The sequence below is a fragment of the Eptesicus fuscus genome, chromosome 6, assembly GCF_027574615.1.
Source record: "Eptesicus fuscus isolate TK198812 chromosome 6, DD_ASM_mEF_20220401, whole genome shotgun sequence".
NCBI lineage: Eukaryota > Metazoa > Chordata > Mammalia > Chiroptera > Vespertilionidae > Eptesicus > Eptesicus fuscus.
The window spans coordinates 102,355,346-102,377,132 of NC_072478.1; the positions used below are offsets into that span (position 1 = coordinate 102,355,346).

General features: G+C 35.2%; 1 protein-coding gene across 1 annotated transcript in view; it reads left to right on the top strand.

Moving 5' to 3' along the window:
* The window catches only part of RANBP17 (RAN binding protein 17), a 233,284-nt gene that overhangs the window by 51,232 nt on the left and 160,265 nt on the right, over positions 1-21,787 (top strand). The window lies entirely within an intron of this gene.

Consider the following 21,787-nt stretch of genomic DNA (forward strand, 5'->3'; position numbering starts at 1 on the left):
TTCTATTTTATTCACCAGTTTATTCTGATCATTAGATTTCTTACTCGTTTATTTTGATTTTTAGATTCAATTGTTGATAGAAAATGTATTTGCTGTCATTTTGTTGTTCATATTTTTTATCATTTTCTTCTTCTTTCCCCTCTTAAATAATACCCTTCAATATTTCATATAATACTGGTTTGGTGGTGATGAACTCCTTTAGCTTTTTCTTGTCTGTGAATCTCTTTATCTGACCTTCAATTCTGAATGATAGCTTTGCTGGGTAGAGTAATCTTGGTTGCAGGTCCTTGCTATTCATCACTTAGAATTCTTGCCACTCCCTTCTGGCCTGCATAGCTTCTGTTGAGAAATCAGCTGACAGTTTTATGGGCATTCCCTGACAGTTGTAGGTAACTGACTCTTTTCTCTTGCTGCTTTTAAGATTCTCTCTTTGTCTTTAGCCCTTGGCATTTTAATTATGATGTGTCTTGGTGTGGTCCTCTTTGGGTTCCTCTTGTTTGGGACTCTCTGTCCTTCCTGGACTTGTAAGTCTTTCTTTCACCAGGTAGGGGAAGTTTTTTGTCATTTCTTCTTCAAATAGGTTTTTAATATCTTGCTCTCTCTCTTCTGGCACCCCCATAATGCAAATGTTGGTATGATTGAAGTTGTCCCAGAGGCTCCTTACACTTATCTTCATATCTTTGGATTCTTTTTTCTTTTCTTTTTTAATATTTTTTTATTGTTTAAAATATTACATATATTAGTACATATATCTCCTTTTCTTTCCCCATTGATCTCCCCCCAGCCTCCCCTACCCACTGTCGCATGCCCTCATCCCACCCCACCCCCCATTGTCTTGTGTCCATTGGTGTGCTTATATGCATGCATACGAGTTCTTTGGTTGATCTATTTCCCTCCCACCCAATACTCCCCAGCCTTCCCGCTGTAATTTGACAGTCTGTTCGGTGCTTTACTGCTTCTGTATCTATCTTTTTATTCATCAGGTTATAATGTTCTTTATTTTCCATAAATGAGTGAGGTCATGTAGTATTTTTCTTTCATTGCCTGGCTTATTTCACTTAACATAATGCTCTCCAGGTCCATCCATGCTGCTACAAATGGTAAGAATTTCTTCTTTTTTATAGCAACGTAGTATTCCATTGTGTAGATGTACCATAGTTTTCTAATCCACTCATCTGCTGATGGGCATTTAGGCTGATTTCAAATCTTAGCTATGGTGAATTGTGCTGCTATGAACATAGGGGTGCTTATATCCTTTCTGATTGGTGTTTCTAGTTTCTTGGGATATAATCCTAGAAGTGGGATTACTGGGTCAAATGGGAGCTCCATTTTTAGTTTTTTGAGGAAACTCCATACTGTTCTCCACAGTGGCTGCACCAGTCTGCATTCCCACCAGCAGTGCACGAGGGTTCCTTTTTCTCCGCATCCTCGCCAGCACTTGTTGTTTGTTGATTTGTTGATGGTTGCCATTCTGACAGGTGTGAGATGGTACCGCATTGTCGTTTTGATTTGCATCTCTCGGATAATTAGTGACTTTGAGCAAGTTTTCATATGTCTCTTGGACTTCCTTCTGTCTTCTTTAGAAAAGATTCTATTTAGGTCTGTTGCCCATTTTTTTATTGGATCATTTATCTTCCTTTTATTAAGTTGTATAAGCTGCCTGTAGATGTTGGAGATTAAACCTTTATCAGTGATAACATTTGCAAATATGTTCTCCCATACAGTGGGCTTTCTTGTTGATTTGTTGATGGTTTCTTTTGCTGTGCAAAAGCTTTTTATTTTGATGTAGTCCCATTTGTTAATTTTCTCTTTAGCTTCCATTGCCCTAGGAGCGGTATCGGTGAAGAAATTGCTTCGGCATTTGTCTGAGATTTCTCTGCCTGTGGATTCCTCTAGTATTTTTATGGTATCCCGTCTTATGTTTAAGTCCTGTATCCATTTTGAGTTAATTTTTGTGTATGGTGTAAGTTGGTGGTCTAGTTTCATTTTTTTTTGCATTTATCTGTCCAATTTTCCCAACACCATTTGTTGAAGAGACTGCCTTGACTCCATTGTATGTTCATGCCTCCTTTGTCAAATATTAATTGAACATAGTGGTTTGGTTCGATATCTATGTTCTCTATTCTATTCCATTGGTCTATATGTCTGTTCTTGTGCCAGTACCAGGCTGTTTTGAGAACAATGGCTTTGTAGTACAGCTTGAAATCTGGTATTGAGATCCCACCTACTTTGTTCTTCTTTCTCAGGATGGCTGTGGCTATTCGGGGTCTTTTTTTTATTCCAGATGAATTTTTGGAGAGTTCTTTCTAGGTCTGTGAAATACGCCGTTGGTATTTTAATGGGGAGTGCATTGAATCTATAGATTGCTTTGGGTAGTATGGACATTTTAATGATGTTGATTCTACCAATCCATGAACATGGTATGTTCTTCCATCTGTTTACATCTTCTTCTATCTCTTTTTTCAGTATCCTGTAGTTTTCCACGTATAGGTCTTTTACCTCCTTAGTTAAGTTTATTCCTAGGTATCTTAATTTTTTTGGTGCGATGGTAAATGGGATTGCTTTTTTAGTCTCTTTTTCTGTAAGTTCACTATTGGTGTATAGAAATGCCATAGATTTCTTGGCATTAATTTTGTATACCTGCTACATTGCCAAATTCATTTATTAAGTCTATTAGTTTTTTGATGGAGTCTTTCGGGGTTTTTTTTTATAATATCATGTCATATGCAAATAAGGACAGCTTTACTTCTTCTTTTCCAATTTGGATTCCTTTTATTTCTTCTTCTTGTCTAATTGCAATGGCTAATACTTCCAGTACTATGTCGAACAGGACTGGTGAGAGTGGGCATCCCTGTCTTGTTCCTGTTCTTAGGGGAAATGGTTTTAGTTTTTGCCCATTGAGTATGATGTTAGCTGTGGTTTTATCATATATGGCTTTTATTATGTTGGGGTATGATCCTTCTATTCCCACCTTATTGAGAGTTTTTATCAAGAAAGGGTGTTGGATTTTATCAAATGCTTTTTCTGTATCAGTTGATATGACTGTGATTTTTATCTCTCAATTTGTTTATGTGATGTATCACGTTTATTGATTTGCGGATATTGTACCATCCTTGCATTCCTGGGATAAATCCTACTTGGTCATGGTGTATGATCTTTCTGATATACTGCTGGATCCGATTTGCTAGAATTTTGTTGAGGATTTTGGCATCTATGTTCATGAGGGATATTGGCCTATAATTCTCTTTCATTGTGTTGTCTTTATCTGGTTTTGGTATTAGGGTGATGCTGGCTTCATAGAAGGAGCTTGGGAGTATTCCTTCCTCTTGAATTTTTTGGAATAGTCTGAGGAGGATAGGTTTTAGTTCTTCCATGAACATTTGGTAAAATTCCCCTGTGAAGCCGTCTGGCCCCGGGCTTTTGTTTGCCGGAAGCTTTTTGATGACTGTTTCAATTTCTTCCATAGTTATTGGCCTATTGAGATGTTTAGATTCCTCCTGATTGAGTTTTGGAAGGTTATATTTTTCTAGGAATATGTCCATTTCCTCCAGGTTGTCCAGTTTGTTGGAATAGAGTTGTTCATAGTATTTTTTAACAATCCTTTGTATTTCTGTGGGGTCTGTTGTTATTTCTCCTCTTTCATTTCTGATTTTGTTTATTTGGGTCCTCTCTCTCTGCTTCTTGGTGAGCCTGGATAGAGGTTCATCAATCTTGTTTATCCTTTCAAAGAACCAGCTCTTGGTTTTGTTGATCTTTTATATTGATTTTTTGGTCTCAGTGTCATTTATCTCTGCTCTGATCTTTATTTCCTTCCTTCTGCTTACACTGGGCTTTTCTTGTTGCTCTCTTTCTAACTCTTTGAGTTGTAGGGTTAGGTAATTTATTAACATTGTTTCTTGTTTTTTGCAGTAGGCTTGTAGAGCTATGAACTTCCCTCTCAAGACTGCTTTCGCTGTGTCCCATAGATTTTGGATTGTTGTGTTTTCATTGTCATTTGTTGCCACGATGTTTTTTTTATTTCTTCCTTGATCTCTCTGGTAACCCAGTCATTATTTAATAGCATGCTGTTTAGTCTCCATGTGTTTGATTTTCTTGGATTGTTTTTATCGTAGTTGATTTCCAGTTTTATGCCACTGTGATCTGAGAAGATGCTTGATATGATTTCTATCTTCTTGAATTTGAAGAGACTTTGTCTATGACCCAATATATGGTCTATCTTTGAAAATGACCCGTGTGCACTTGAGAAGAATGTATATTCTGTGGCTTTGGGGTGAAATGTTCTGAAGATGTCAATTAATTCCATCTGGTCTAGTGAACCATTTAGGATTGATGTTTCTTTGCTGATTATTTGTTTAGAGGATTTGTCCAATAGTGATAGTGGGGTATTAAAGTCTCCTACTATGATTGTATTGCTGTCAATCTCTCCCTTGATATCCTCCAGGAGTTTTTTTTTTATGTATTTGGGTGCTCCTGTTTTGGGTGCGTATATGTTTACCAGAGTTATTTTCCTTTTGGATTGCTCCCTTTAGTATTATGAAGTGGCCTTCCTTATCTCTTGTTATGTCCTTCACTTTGAGATCTAATTTGTCAGATATAAGTATTGCTACTCCAGCTTTTTTTTCATTTCCATTCGCCTGAAAAACCTTTTTCCATCCCTTCACCCTCAGTCTGTGTGCGTCTTTTTTTCTGAGGTGGGTTTCTTGTAGACAGCAGATATATGGGTCGTGTTTTCTTATCCAATCCGTTACCCTATGTCTTTTGTTTGGGGCATTTAATCCATTTACATTTAAAGTTATTGATAGGTGCTTATTTGTCGCCATTTTTATTCTTTGCCCCTGTTTTCCTTCTTTGCTTCCTATTTCTTTTTTTTACAGCAGACCCTTTAGCATTCCTTGCATTGATGGTTTGGTGGTAATAAATTCCCTTAGTCCTTTTTTGTCTCTGAAGCTCCTGATTTCACCTTCAGTTTTGATTGATAGCCTTGCAGGGTACAGTATTCTTGGATTCAGATCCTTCCTTTGCATGACTTTGTATATTTCATTCCATTCCCTTCTGGCCTGATGAGTTTCTGTTGAGAAATCAGTCGCTGGTCTGATGGGGGTTCCTTTGTGGTAACTTTTTGTCTCTCTCTGGATGCTTTTAAGATTCTTACTTTGTCGTTGGTGTTTGCCAATTTAATTATAATGTGCCTTGGCGTCCGTCTTTTGGGGTTCATTTTGCTTGGGACTCTGTGAGCTTCTTGGATTTGTGTGGGTTTTTTCTTTCCTATATCGGGGAAGTTTTCTGTCATTATTTCTTCAAACAGGTTTTCTATTCCTTGCTCAGTTTCCTCTCCTTCTGGAACCCTATTATGCAGATGTTGTTTTGTTTCTTGTTGTCCCATAGTTCCCTTAGGCTCTCCTCCTGCTTTTTAATTTGTTTTTCTAGAAGCTGCTCTACTTGGGTATTTTTTCCTACCTTGCCTTCTAGCTCACTGATGCAGTCCTCTGCTCCTTCTAGTCTACTCTTGATGTTTTCTATTGAGTTCTTTACAGCAGCAATGTCATTTTTCATTTCTTCTTGGTTCTTCTTCATTTCCTCTTGATTCTTACACATATTGTCGAATTTGTCTTCTCTTCTTTTCAGCCACCTTATGACCATTTCTCTGAATTCTTTCTCTGGCAGGTTGCTTGCCTCCATTTCGTTTACTTCCTATTCTGGTGATGCCTGCTTTTCTTTCATATGTGGACTGTTTCTTTGTCTCCCCATGGTCTCTCTTCTCCGGGTGTCTGGTTATGTCGTTCTCTCTCTCCTGCATTGATTTAAAGGCACAAAATACAACACTAGCAGGTACAACACACAAGGCACTGAACAGAAATGTATTCACGATATTAATAACCCCAAATAAAGGTGACTACCAGAGAAAAGCAAATTAGAGGATAGGAGAGAAAGAAGAAGAAAGAAAAAAAAGGAGTGCAAAAATGTAATTGGGAAAAGGAAAAAAAAAAAGAAAGAATACGAAAGAAGAGGGGAACAAACTATATATATGGGGAGAAAACTCCAATAGAACAGCCACTAATCCCAACAAATGCCAGCAACAAGTACCTGGAGAAGAATACAAAGTACAAACAACAACTAATATCAAGCAAGGCGAGGGAAAACAAGCAAAAAAACAAACAAAAACAAAACAAAAAAAAGAATAAGCAAAACAATCTCACAAACAAGCATTAAAAAATCAATATAATCAACAGTCAAGCAAACAACAACAATAGGACAGAGAGAAAAACAATTTTTTGGATAGTGAAGACAGAAGAGAGAGGTGTGTATGGACTTGGAGCAGGGGATTGAAAATTAGATATATGAGTAGGGTGAAATTTTAACAGAGGGTAAAAAGAAAGAATTGGGAAAATCTAAAGCAGGAAAGGGGTAAGAGAAACAGGACAACAAAAGGGGAAAAGTTAGGAAGAGAGTGATGGCATAAAGGTAAAGGTGAGATAGAGTAAAATGATGCTAAAGGGGAGATGAAAATAGAATGTAGAACACTAATCCCAAAGTAAAATAAAGAGAAAATAAAAAGATACTTTTTTTAAAAAAAGGTAAAATAGTAGTAGTAATAATACTAATTGAAAATAAAAATGTAATAATTAAAAAGGTAAAATCAAGTGAGGAAAAAAGAAGAAAAATTAGTTTCTTAGTAAAAGATGAAAAAAAAAAGTGCAGTAGTGAAGGTCATTCACTTCCTCTACTGTTCTGTTTGGCACGCCTGTTTTCTGGTCAGGACAATATTGCAGTTCCCGGCTTTCCAATGCTCCTCAGTGTTGTAAGCCAGTCCTGATTCTTTTTTCTTTTTGCTCTTCTGGTTGGGTGTTTTTTGCTTCCTCATATTTCAAATGGTTGATTTAATTCTCAGAATCCTCTACTCTACTGTTGAATCCCTGTATATTATTCTTTATTTCAGTCAGTGTATGCTTAACTTGTGACTGGTCCTTTTCCATTTATTTTTGGATGTTTCTAGAAGATTCTTGAGTAACCTTATAACTGTGGTTTTGAAGTCTATATCCAGTAGTTTGCTTTCTTCCATTTCTTTATTTGTGACATGTTTCTTTGTCTCTGCATTTGGCTGCTTCCCTGTGTTTGTTTCTGTGTATCGAGTAGAGCTGCTATGTCTCCTTGAGTTAGTAGAGTGGTCTTGTGTTGTAAGTGTTCTGTAGGGCCCAGTGGCTCAGCCTCCCCAGTCACCTGAGCTGGGAGCTCTAGTTGCACCCCTTTGTGGGCTGTGAACACAGTCTTGCTGTGCTTTCTCCTACCAGTCTCAGTGTGCTTTCTTTACTACTCTTGTAGGACTTCCATTCAGCCAGCTTTCTAGCAGTTCTGGATGATGGTTGTTCTGTTTTTTAGTTGTAATTTTGATGTGCTTGTGGGAGATGGCGAGTACAGGCTTTTATCTACTCTGCCATCTTCGTTGTCTCTCTCAGGAAGAACCCTTTTTAAACACATACACACACTCATACACCTCTTGGCTTCTGAATATTTACCAAAGGTTGGAAGATTTGAACTTAGTTCTTAAATGCCTTTATTTATTCAAGCCAGTCCTACCATAAACAACAGTGTTGCTTTGGTTGGTTACAAAAATCTCACCAGTAAATGAAATTACAAAAGTTAAGATGTGGTTTTTTAAGATCTTGGAATGTATTTTCCTTTAAAAATAGATCCACAAAGAGCTAGTTAATCAATAGCAGTGATAAGCTATAGTATTAATAGAAGTTGTCTGAATTTTGGCCTCTTAAACTGAAGCATCAGAAATTGAGAAAGCAAGTTCCCTTTCCCTTTTAGGATTTCAAATTTGAAATGTGCAAGTTAGTCTTAGAGATTTCTCCTTTCTTCACTTCGTTTTGACTTCCTATCCAGCCAGCTGCCACCAGAGGGATTTCATCCTTGGAAATGAGCAGTTCTCCTCTTTTCTCCATCACCACTCTACACACAGCAATACACACACACACCCTTACAAATTTGCTTTCTTTCCAAATACCTACCATCTGCCAGATGTCAAAAGGAAAGCATTCCAATTAATGTATGAATGAATTCTCCTAGGAAGGATTTGCCCTTTCTAGAGAAGGTATTTATTAATGCCAAAGAATTTGAAATGCATAACAAAGGGAAGTAAGTAAAAAATCAGGCAGTGTTGTGGTAGCCATTTAGATCCAGGAACTATCTGCGTTGGGAGTCCACTGTATTTTTAGTTTCCCACTTTTTTTTTTTTCTTTCTGAATCTAGCTCTTTCTGAAAATTTTCTATATTACCTTTCAGAAAGGTTCTCAAGGCATTGGGAAGGTTGTGAAGCCTGAGGGAGTAATTCATAAAAAGGCTAACTAACATTTAGATTTGCCTAGGATAGCTTGGGTTCACACTTGTCCTGGAATAAGTGATAGTTAATTGCTCTGCCTTTCATTCTCGAAAGTGTCCCTGTGTGGACAATAAATTATATGCTCACCTTATGTCACGTCTTTATAAATAGGATATTGTAGGAATTCATATATGGGAAATGGCTTTGTGAAGGCTAGGCACTGATTTTTTTTCTTTTGACTCTCTGGCTCTCCCTACCTGAGAAAAAGCCTTGTTTATAAGCATCATGAACTAGTGATAGATATGTAAGCACATTGCAGCCTTGTAATTCTGTGGAATAACAGCATTTATATTACGACAGTAAGTACCCTTTGATGTATTTCCAAGTTATTCAAAATAGAAATGGGAATACTTCAACTTTCAAGCATTATCTTTGCATAGAGTTTTCAGTTGTTTTATGTGATTACTCCACCTGTTATCTACTTTGCTCCTTCTGTTGAGTACACACATGAAGCAGCAGATGGCATTCTCTCCCTGCAATTGTTAGATTCTCTTGTATAGACTGTTACTAACAGTTACTGGTAAATTGAGTAGGAAAGCACTTGAATAATGAAACAGAAAAACATACTGTAACAGTAACTTCAGTGGACTGCTGAAGTGCAATCCAATGTTGAACTAATGTACTTGCTGCTTTTTTAGGTACTTGGATATATTTCGATTGTTGGCAAAATGAGTCCTTGTACTCGATAACAATTTTAGGGAAAAGCATTTAGGAAATTCAATCACAAGAAAACTGTTTTGTACACTTTGGTGAAAAATAAATAATCGCTTTAAAACTTTTTAAACAATAAACATTTAAACATTTTTAAATATTTTAGTATAATAAATGTATCATGCAGGTTATAGGGAAAAAGAACCTTAAAAAGTTAAGATTATCTTTTGACGTTTGAGTATTAGAGAATAATGATCAATGACTTGGAATTTTCAAGTGTTTTAAAAATTTTTGAAGTTCACTTTATGCTGTTTTCACATATACTGTGTGAATGTATTGTAATCTGTCTCTGTGATAGTGTGTCACTAGAGCTGGGCTAGGTTTCCCTTTTTAGAGAATGGTTAGTGCTCATACTAGTAGTCCAAGTTAATGCTTATGTTGCTATATGTTATTGCTCAGGGAGTTGTTCTTTCAATTATATAATATACCTAATATATAAATGATACATATAATACATCAGTCTTCAAATAGGCTCTTTTTTAAAAAGATGATTTCTCTATACCCTTTTCCACATAATTCATATTATATGATAATATACATATTAACTATTTTAAAAAACACATTTTATGCCCCTACTTAGCAGAAAGTTGAACAAAGCAGATAGAAAGCCTACTTATTTTATTTTTAAAATGTTTTTGCTTTATAAATGGATTTTCCAAGTTACACTTCTAAGTATGAACTCCCTAAGTGCATTTAAGGTTGATTCAAGAGCGTTAAGTACTAGACTAGGAGGTTTGGAACAGAAAAACCTAAAGTTAAAATCTTAGCTGCCATTAATAACTGTACGATAATGTAAGAGATATATAGGATTTAAGTGGGAAATACGGGATTAGATTTTTAAAACTAACTCATTATTTATTATTTTTAAATTTCTTTATTGATTAAGGTATCACATATTTGTCCTCATCTCCCCATTCCCATCCCACACCCCTCCCCACACATGCCCCCACCCCCCTGTTGTCCTTAACCGCTGGTTAGGCTCATATGCTTGCACACAAGTCCTTTGGTTGATCTCTCCCCTTTACTCCCACCCTCCCCTACCCTCCCTCTGAGGCCCGACAGTCTGATCCATGCCTCCTTGTTTCTGGGTCTGTTCTTGTTCATCAGTCTATGTTGTTCATTATTTCCCCTAGATGAGTGAGATCGTGTGCTATTAGAAATACACTTATAAGAACCGAAAATGAGACAAGCAATAATGGTTATGGTGACAGGCAAATGAATCAGTCTGTAGTGAGTTTCTTTCTGGGCCAACAGTTCTTTTGAGACCCAATTTCAATGTTCAACAGTTCCTTATGTCAGCACTGACATTACAGTTCTGGATGATGGACGAATGGTGGTAATGCAGGTCCGACTCTCTCTGGTTTGGTCCTGGGCAACCTGCAGTGATGCACAGCTGCTAACTGCTAGTATGGGAAGGCCACGTCAGCGTCTACTGTCTCTGGACTGCTTCTCTTCTGTCTTCATGGCTGGAGTAGTCTTGTCGATTCCTCTCTGTTGCTGGAATCCACATGGTCTCGGAGTTGTTTTCTGAAAATATACAAACATATTCTCGACCAAAAGTTAATAAAGGAGTATTTTCTATAAATTTTACTTGGGATCCTATTTCATTTTTTGCCCAAATGATTTTCCTCTGGCTTGTTTTGACACCTTGTGTGTTTTTCATGGGTGTCTTGCTTTTAGCCTTACAATTAATTTTCTAAAGTATTAATTTTCTAGATGTAATTTACTTACAGGATATTTTTCCTTACATGATATTCTTCTACTATCCCCTCCTTTTTTGTGCTTCCCATGCCCAGCTCAGATCAGGACCCAGGTGACCGACAGAGACTTGGCCGACAGCAGCTGCCCTCTCACTCCAACAAGAATTGTTTGAGTTGTCTTGTACCCATGGTGTGGGGAAGTGGGTTTACGTTATCTAAATCCAGCCTATCACCAGGAATGCTCAGGACCTACTCAAGAAGGCAAATAATCCCTTCCACTGATATTTACAGGGTAAAATAAGATTGTTGTTAGAGTAATAAATTTGACAGTAAAATAGTAGTCAAGTTTTCAGGCAAATTTAAATTGGCTAGTTGAAACAAGCGAATATTCTAGAAAAATTAATTGTACTGGACAAAAAGGTGTTCCTAAAGTGTTAACTAAAATTTTTATTGGTACTTCATCTCATGATAAAATTGTGCACCATGTAATGAACCTAAAACAGTAATATTATAGTGCAAAAAATTGAAATTTAAAAGCCATCAAGACTACATTATAAAATTTTCAAAAGCCTCCTAACATTTAAATCATTATTTATTATTTATCACACTAATTTAATACCATTATTTGGCATCACATCTTATGTGACATATATATCTAGACTAATAAAAGGGTAATATGCTAATTAGACCGAGAGACCTTGCAGGAGACCGGCCAGGAAGGGCAGTTGGGGGCCATGAGGCCGGCTGGGGACCGCAGTTGCAGGCCATGAGGCTGGCAGGGGAGGGCAGTTGGGTGCAACCAGGCCACTGTGGGGGGGGGACAGTTGGGGGCGAGCAGGCCGGCGGGGGGCAGTTTGGGGTGAGCAGGCCAGCAGGCAGAGTGGTTAGGGGCGATTGGGCAGGCAGGCAGGTGAGTGGTTAGGAGCCAGCGGTCCTGGTTTGCGAGAGGAATGTCCAACTGCTGGTTTAGGCTCTATCCAGCAGTCAGACATCCCCCGAGGGGTCCCAGATTGGAGAGGGTGCAGGCCAGGGCTGAGGGACACCCCCCCCCCCCCCCGTGCATGAATTTTGTGCACCAGGTCACTAGTAATTTTATAATTCTCTCTATATACATTTGTTACACACTTATTGTCTCCTTTGTGCCCAGCACTATGCTAGACTCTGGAATAGCACAAAGATTATGATTCTTTGTGATTACTTGATAAAGTGTATGCTTACTGACAGTATTTTTATCTATATTTTCTTATTTTTCATTTATTAGCGATTATAAGTTCTAAGGCGTTTATAAAATTGGACATCTGTGGACAAACTGCACAAAGTAAAAACTCCATGTACATTCACAGATTATGAATGACGTATTTTGGAATTGTTCTCTTGATTAATTTTTTTAAATTAAGATGGAAGGTAATAATTTCTTCTGGTAGTGATTTAGAAGTTTTCTGCCTCAGCTATATTTATTTCAATTTAGCTTCTGATGTTTAAAATTTTTCTAACAATTTAAAGAAATTGTTGTGATAAAAATAAACAAAAATATCATGAGATATGTGACTAAAATATATCTTTCAGTACTAAAGAACACTCTTAATTTAAAGAAGTTTTAGTTTTTAAATTTTACAACTCAAAATTTCCTTTTCTGCCCCCTATTGGTCTTCAGTTTTTCTCAGTAGTCATTGGGTCTTGCAGAAATCATGGCGCAAGACGATCTTCCTCCCCACCCCCCAAATCAAAAGGTGAGGCATATAATAATACAATTGCTTCCCTGAGAAGGACTTCCATAATTTAAATTGTGCCTGCAGTTTATTATGTGTGTGTATGTATGTATGTCTACACACACACACACACACACACACGATGTCTACATTTATTTGATAGTTCTTGCTTCTAGCATAATGAAAATTTAAAGAATCTGCTGAATATCCTAATTGACAACTTTGTAAGGTAGAGATGGGAACCTAGTTAATGGAATGTTGGGGTGGAATCTGCTGTCTTAAAAATATTTGCGTTTCTTAAAAGAAGCCTATATATGTAAAAATATGAGCCAATAAAAGTGTATGTAAATCTTCTAAATTTCTACCCAAAATGTGTTCACTTGTGATGCTGGTGCTAAAATTGGTTATCTTTCTTATTATTTAGTGTCAATGTAGTTATCAATGAGACTCTCTTACTACACCCCTGAAAATATTAACTTTCTTCTGCTCATAATTGCTTTAAGTAGCTTGCTTAAAGGGAGCCAGGATGAGATTGGGTCCATCCTACTTCTGCTACAGAAACCCTGACTCAGAATTTGTAAAAAACCCAACCCACATCTTTGTTGCTTTTGCTTCAAGGAATGCTTAACCCCTATTAGATATTGTGATGATCAACTGGAATGATAAGAAAAGTCATTTTAGTTACCAGTGTTTAAATAAATATGTTTGAAATATTTCCAATAGAGGTTTAGGCTTCAGAATACTGATCCTGTAGTGTCATATGTTTCCTACAAAACTGAATGAGGAACATTGTGGATTTTTAATCATTTTTTAAAATTGTAAATCACTTATTTAATAATTCTTTAAAAGTTTCCATATTAATTACTTAATCATTTATGTAGTAATATCTTATGCATTTTGGGTAGGGTAAGTATAAGAAAGTAAACATAAGGTATTCTTTCCAAGGCACGTTAGTATTTGAAGAATAAGTATGTTTAGCCTTAGAGCAAGTCTGATACTAGTAGTTAAAACATTTTAATAATATACTTAGGGGTATGATGTATGTGTGTTTATATTTTTCTTCCTCAAAAATGGACTGTTTGTTGCTAATTCATGTTACCTAAAACTAGGAAAAAATTAACAAGCTAGATGTACTAAAAAATTCATATGAATGGTAAGCCAGAATTGAAGGCTACTTAATTAACTTCCACATATGTAGTATGATTACAATGATATAAAACAGACAATAAAAAATGAAGTGTTAGGAAAAACAGAAGAAATATAAAAGGTTAATTTGTTGTCTCTAATTAAAAATGACAGTCAATACTTTCTTTTAGTTTTTAGAGTATTTTTAGATTTTCCCTACTAGTTATATTATATATATTTGGGAAATCCAGCAAAATCTAATTAAAAGTACTTAACTATGTCTGTCTAACTCTGCATAGCACTGCCTTTGTTCAAGTGATACTTTTAGGTAACAGTTTAATGTGTGGCATAGTAGGCAGTTTATTGAATGAATTCGTTTAAATGTGTTGTCAAAAAATATTCTCCAATTATACTATATTCTAAGTCTTATAAATTTAGGTCCTACTACACATGGATCGATACAGTGTGCATTTACGAGATTCCTACTGATATCAGAGAATATTATGTACTTATATTTGTGTTTATCTTATCAAACTAGCTACTTCTGGGTTATGTAATGTTAAACCTCTTTTTACCATGTGGCAGTAAACTAAATAAATAAAAACTTTAGTAGTATGGATTATAATAGTTAATGTTAATATTCCATCTGGTACATTTTTTTTTCTTTCCTATGAAAAGGCTAAAAATATTTTAAGCTTAAACAAAGGGTAAATGAGCAATCTGAATAAGGCTCCTTTACTGTCCTAATGATTAATGATCACTGAACACTTTTGAAAGATTAGCATTTTTCAGAGCTGCTAAAAAATATACTGTTTTATTTAATTACAAGAAAGTAAAGGCTCTTCACACTGACAGGTGGTGGAAATTAGCAGGCAGTTTTGAAATTGTGCTGTGCACAAGAAATTAGATCTCATTTTAATTCTGCTTTTCTCAACTAGCAAATGAGGTTAATGCCATACATATTCAGCTGATATGGATGAAGAAATTGATATAAAGTAGATCAACATAGCTACAGGGCTAGATTAATTTATAGGTAAAGAGGCAGTGATAAATGAAAGTAATGTAGTAGTGGTCACTAAACTCCTCTGCCATGAGGGATTCAATAGCGTTAGTTGCTCATTAAAGGCATTGTCGGGGTGCATCAAATAGAAATTTAAAAAGGAATAGCCAACTAACCCCTAATTATCAAAATACAGAAAATACTAATTATACCTTAATTAGCTTTTCTTTTAATGTACTGAAATTTGTTACTTTTTGTGTGGCACAAATGGATAGTTATATCAACAATAAATAGGTTGTTTTAATAACTTTCTTTTACCTCTGGGAAAACTACACTCCAATTTTTAATATGCAATAATGCTTCTCTCTAGCCTGTAGGAGATGAAAATTATTAAGTAGCTTTATTTTTTTTGAAGATTTTACAGCAGCTTTGGGAAGAATTATTTCACCATGCATCAATTACTTTTAATTGAACTGAATATTTTTCAGATTGTACCAAATGCCTCTCATTTAAGTTTAGCAGTTAGAGTTTAAGAAAGCATCATAATGAGAACTGCATGTAACCTCTGTCATGTGTTATAATAAGATAGGGATGATTATTTATTTTTAATTTTTAAACAGCAACCCAAGGTATAACTGTAAAGGTTGTCACCTTATTTATTTCTTGTAGGCAATGTTGGAGAATTAGAGGCTCTGTATTTTAGAATCTGCACTGATAGGTATTTTTCTTCCCTAAAATAAGATAGCTATCAAACAACCCAGTTAAGAAAGGATGCATCTGTGTAGAATCAAGATGCAGCGTTGTAGTGAGAAGCAGCGTGGGCTCTTAACCACACAGACCTCAAGCCTGCTCTGTGCTCTTACTACTCTTGGCAAATCCATTCATTTTTCTTAGTATCAATTTCCTCACCTGTCAATAGGAGAGATGCCTTTTACAGAGAATTGTGAGGATTAAATAAGGTATGTGACAAGCACCTAGCATAGTATTTAATATGATGCGAATACTCCAAACTGTTATTGATAAGAATAAGATAGGATAAATTTTTTTATTTATCTCTCTATAAATTTAATGTAGTGAGAAACATCTCCTTGAAAGAATTTCATGTAATCTGATTTTTAGAATATCTAATGGAATTCCTGATCTGTTTTAGAAGCTAACTGATTTATCACAGATTGACTTTTTTGTGGAGCATTTGGATACAGTTCATCGTTGGGGCAAATATTTAGTGATTGTAATATTGGCAGATAAACTAAGTTCACGTTTTTTCCTAAAGCCAGGAAATGAGAATTAAAGCAGTCTGATCCTGAAGCCCCTCTAGAAAAAGACAAAAGTGTGACGTCTGACGTGATCAAATCTGTACTTGGCTCAGAATCTCTATTTTTCTATCCTCTTTTGCTTTTGATGCTAATGTTGGATTTGTGTTGCCTCCCTTTTTCCTCTTCGGTTTCTCCTCTACTGTCCTTTTGGGGAGGTCAGAGTCATGCAGTACACCAGCCAGTAACTAGGTCTGTGACACTAAACCTCTCCAACTTCGTTTTCCTTGACAGTAAAATAAAATCCTAGTACCTATTGCTCTTTTGACAATGATTTGTATCAGTGTGTTATGCCAGCATCAGTATGTTGTAGCTTTTGTAAAAACAACAACAACAACAACACAAAAATCAGATGAGCAATTAAAATAGACAAGAAGAATGGATCCCCATAAGAGAAGAGAGCTGGAGGAGAATTATAACTTACCAAGATATGAATACTAGTATTACCTTAAAACAAGCACTGCCAGCTTATTATTAGAATTATTAATGCTAACTAGATAAATATATGAAAGTGAGTTGTAAAGTATGAAGCACTGTATATATCTCCATATTACATGAAAAATGACAGTAGTACCTTTCACCTTTTATAAACTAACCCAACACAAACAAGTAAACAAACCAGTTAAAACAGTAATTCTAAAGAGAAGGAAAATGAAGGGGTTTGTTTCCCTGGAGGGTATAAAAGAATGGGAGGGAATGTCAGAGTGGAAGAAAGGAGATGTGCTTTTTATGGTCATCAGGAGAGGACTTTAAAGGTTACAAATAGTGACTGACAGCAGTGGTCTCAAATTGAGGCCCCAGTGCAGCAGCATTAGTCCACCTGGAAACCTGTTAGAAATGTAAATTCTCAGGCCTCTGTACCTGACCCACTGAACCTGAAGCTCTGAGGGTGGGCCCGTACTCTGTCTAGTAACAAGCTCTTCAGGTGATTCTGGTGTTCACTCAGGTTTGAGAACCACTGAATTATTTCCTTGAAAAGATATGCTCTGTCTTATTTGTTTAAGTCATCAGAAAGAACTAAACTTGTTTGTTTGTAGCTCCTTACCCCCCTAAGCTCTAGTGAAGGATAGGAGAAAATGACCACCTGTTCATTACAAAATGCTATACTCTAAAGGAATGCATAAGTTAATAGGATTTATATTCGTTCCCCAAGCTAAAATGTATATGGTTATACAGGGTACATATGTAAAAAAAGATTAGTTATCCTAATCTTATCCCTATTTTTCAACATTTATTTTTACATTATAAGTAATGCTAAAATGAACATTTTTTTCCATAAAGGAATATATTTTAAAGATAAAATTATTTTTAAGTCAAATTTTTCCTAATATATTGAATTTTTAAAAAGAAAACTACAATCTGAATTAATACCTTGAACATAGTTCTCAAATGTTATGACATTTAAGTATGTTATATTGCTGGCTATCTATGGACTCATTAACTATTAAAAATCAACACTTTTTTAAAAATGTCTTTCAGGCAATAGCAAGATTAGGTCAGAAGTCACACTCATCTCAGTTTCTAGAATCAGGCTATTTGAATTTAATTCCCTGTCTCTTAGTAGCCTTGTGATTTTGGGCAAACATATAATCTCTCTAAGACATTCTTTCCTCACCTGGAAAATAAGAATAATAGTGCCTACCTCTTAGAATGTTTGAGATTAAAAGAGTGCATATTAAATAGTTGGCACAGCACCTGACACAGTACTCAATAAATGTTAACTGCTGTGATGATGATGACAATGTCATACACAGTGTTTTTAGAGTTGCAAAATGTTTGAACCTGGAAGAGACTGCAGATATAATTTAAATGAACTTCCTAAGTTGTTTTTACAGGTCACAAGTTTTCTGAAAAGTTAATAGTACTTTTAAAAAAAAAAAAAGATTTTTTTTTGTTAAATAAATTTGGAAAAGCCTATATATTATATTTCTCTCTTAGAAATTGATAATGCATATTGGCATATTAAGGTTTTAAGAAGGCCCTATCTTAAATAATTCCTAGCATTTATCAGAATTATGTAACCATAGAAACCTTTTCTATTGGGAATACCTACTTACGTTTTACAAAATATAGCCTGGGAAATGCCAGCTAGACCAACCGCTTTCTTTTATAGTTAAAGATGCATCTCCTTACCCCCGTTCCACAGAAGGTATTGACTTTCACAAGGTCACACGACTGTAATCTCAGTTTGGAACCCAAAGCTCTTCCTAGTTGTGTTCCCTTGTTTTTCTAATCAGGTTGGGATGTAGAAAAAAAAAATGCTTTGAATAGAAAATGGCGATAACTATTGTATAGGATGGGAGATAATTCTAATACAGTGCATCTCATATGTGCCTAATTGTACGGGAGTCTAGGATACTTTTTAAAAATACTGTCTTAGACTCCTGGATATTTAGACTTACAGGTATGTGGTAGGTTATCATTGCTAGGTTGTAGATCTAGGATTTTCAGACATGGATCTTTATAAAATTGTAAGTTTTATGATTCTAAGTGACTTAGAGAAGGGATGTTATCTGTCTACACTGATAAAAAGATCGAATAGAGCAGATTCTGTGACAAGAAATGCAGATAAAACTCACTTCATATACACTCACACCTCAAAGTCTTTTTAAAAAAATATATTTTATTGATTTTTTACAGAGAGGAAGGGAGAGGGATAGAGAGTTAGAAACATCAATGAGAGAGAAACATTGATCAGCTGCCTCCTGCACACCCTCTACTGGGGATGTGCCTGCAACCAAGGTACATGCCCTTGACCAGAATCGAACCTAGAACCCTTCAGTCCACAGGCTGACATTCTATCCACTGAGCCAAACAGTCCAGGGCACAAAGTCTTGAATGTGTGAGGAAGAATGATACTGGCTTATTTGTTGCCTTCTCTATAACTGTTACCTAAAGCAGGTATAGAGACCTGTTGATTAAAGTAGCTGTGGTGTCATTCAGAGCAATATGTTTTAATCAACCCAACAGATTATCAGCAAGTTGTATTAACTTCTTTTTATAAATTAGTAATTTTTTATTAAGTTTAGTTTTTACTTTTTGACCACAACTGTTGGATTGACTTTAGGACAGCATGCTTATAATTTTAACTTAAATCTAGGTCTTCTTATGTCAGAAAACATCTTAAGAATTTCTACATGAGAAGTTTTGGAAAAAATGGATAACATTTGTAGTAATAGCATAGCCATCAGAGCTGATACCTATTCAAGCCCTATAAAGACAGTAATAATTCTCAATGAAATAAGAATTAGTTCTAGTATATATTTAAATGTCTACTTTCAATAAATAAGTCAGCCAATTTTAGGAATTGAAACAGACATTATTTGGCACAATATATAAAACTGTATATTGTCATAAATAAGAATTTTTATTACCTTATGTGGGAATTTTATATATTCCAGGTGAAATGTTTCTAAAATTTGTTATATGCATATCTTCTTTAAAACCTTAAATTTATGACCAAGCTACATAGACATTTTTTGCATTTAGCATTTTTTTTTATCACAAGTTGACAATAGAATAGATTTTTCTATGTGTTAAATAGAAGGTATAATATCAAGGTTCTTAAAAATGTTCCCTTTTCTTGACCTAGTGTTTCATGTTTGGGAGTTTAGCCTGAGGAAACAATTTTATTTTTAATTTATTGGGGTGACATTCATTAATAAAATTATATAAGCTTCAGGTGTACAGTCCTATAATACATCATGTGTCTCAGAGATTCTGATACAGTAGACCTGGGGTATGACCCATTAATTGTAATAAGTTCTCCACCTAATTTTGATGCAGGTGGTCCCTGAACTATAGTTACTTGTCCAAAAATTCTGCCTCCTAGTCCATATACTGGATAAACTCCCAAGGGTGACAGATGACATTATAAGTCTTCTCACAGAAGTATTCCTAGATGCTTGATTTAGGCTGCTGTTTGTTTGGCTTAGTGAAGTCCTACTTACTCACTCTTATGTTAAATGAGTGCTGGTTGACTAAACACTGATTTGATAGCTTTGTCTTTGGGCCTTTTATTCCACACTGTTAAAAAACCATATACCAACCCAATATTCTTGTTAAGCTATTTATGGTACATGTTAAGAGCCATAAAAATGTGCATACCCTTTGATCTAGGTATGCCATATGTAGAAAGGTATTAATTGGAAATTATGAATCATTGCTTTGATATTTGTAGGTAATAAATTTAGTAAAAAATACATCAATATGAAATCTGAAGTCACTTGAAAAATTCTTTTATGATGTTAATAGAAAATAGCACATATTAAATATGTAATAAGACCCAACTATATAAAAAAAAGAAGGAACAAAATGACTTATAGGGAAATGAACCAAATATTCATTTTCTTTATCTCTCATGACAGTTACAGAGAAATTTAAAATTTTCTTCTACTTCTCTGCATTTTCTAGTATTACAGGGTGGGGCAAAAGTAGGTTTTCAGTTGTTCATATGGAAAATAATACAATAATTAAGAAATAATAATAAACTCTCTGTTTTGCATACTCACAATTGTAAGCCTATTTTGCCCTATCCTGTATTTTTTATTAAAAGAAACACATTAAAAGTAACCATTTTTTTAATATCTTCACAATTGACTTGATTATACAGTAGAAATCTAAGGATTTGCACATTACTTTCCATTATACTTAGTTTTGCCAAATACATGTAAATTTGCTGTTTTAAATCTTAAGCTATTTATCACTTCTTAGTTCCTCATTGACCTAAAAATTTTGTCATACCTTTTGAATATAGCATTTTGAATATAATTTTCAGATAGGAGCAATTGTCATTTCACATAATTAGGAATACTCAGGCCATTCTGAAGTTGGACTGTTTGTTAGAAGACATAGAAGCCCACCTATAATCCTTGAGGTTTGGCTTTTTAAAAACATTATTTCATTCTTTTGCATATCCATGTAAAATTACCATAATGATTGTGGTTAAGCTATACATTGTCACAATCTTTAAGTGTTGTATGTGTCCATACAGTAAGGAAAATGTATATGCACATAACAATAACACCAGCTCTGAAAGTAGAAGAGGGCTTTGATAGCAATATTAATTCAGTGTTACACCCTTCTTGTTTAACGGTTTAATAGTCTTGTTGAGGTCCTTGAGGCATTTTAACCACTGCTAATTAAAAATGGACCTGCCAACTGGTCTGTTTTATTGTGCTTTTACTTTTGTCTTAGCTGTCCATCCAGATGTTTTTGCTGATGGGAAATTAAATCATCTACTACAGTTTCATGAAGAAATATGTCAGAGGAGTACAGGTCGCAGGACTGTGGTTTTTAATTTGTATTTAACATTTTTTAAACTTTGGGAAATTTCAAGGTATTTTTGTAATGTGTCATTTGTGTTTTTTCTAGAAATGTTCATAAACCTAGATAGAATGTCACATTTTAGGATATTTTAATTTCAAGTTTTTATTTTATATTTATATACTGTAACAGCATTGTAAAGTTTACAACTAGAAGGGATCTGGACAAATCATCTGCTACCTTGAAGCAGTTAAAAATTTTAATCCTATTTTAATAGGGAAGCCCTATGAGAGAGTAAGTGACTTTCTCAAGGTCTCATAGCTTGTCATAACTGTTAGAGCAAACTAGAATCTAGTCTTCTGTTTTCCTAATGTAGTAATTTTATTTAATTACTTTCTTTGATCATTACATTAATACATTTTTTAAAAAATATGGCCTGCCCTGGCTGGTTTGGCTCAGTAGGTAGAGCATAAGCCTGCAGACTGAAGGGTCCTGGGTCCAATTCCCGTCAGGGGCACTGCCCAGATTGCAGGCTTGATCCCCAGTGTGGGGTGTGCAGTAGGCAGCCGATCAATGATTCT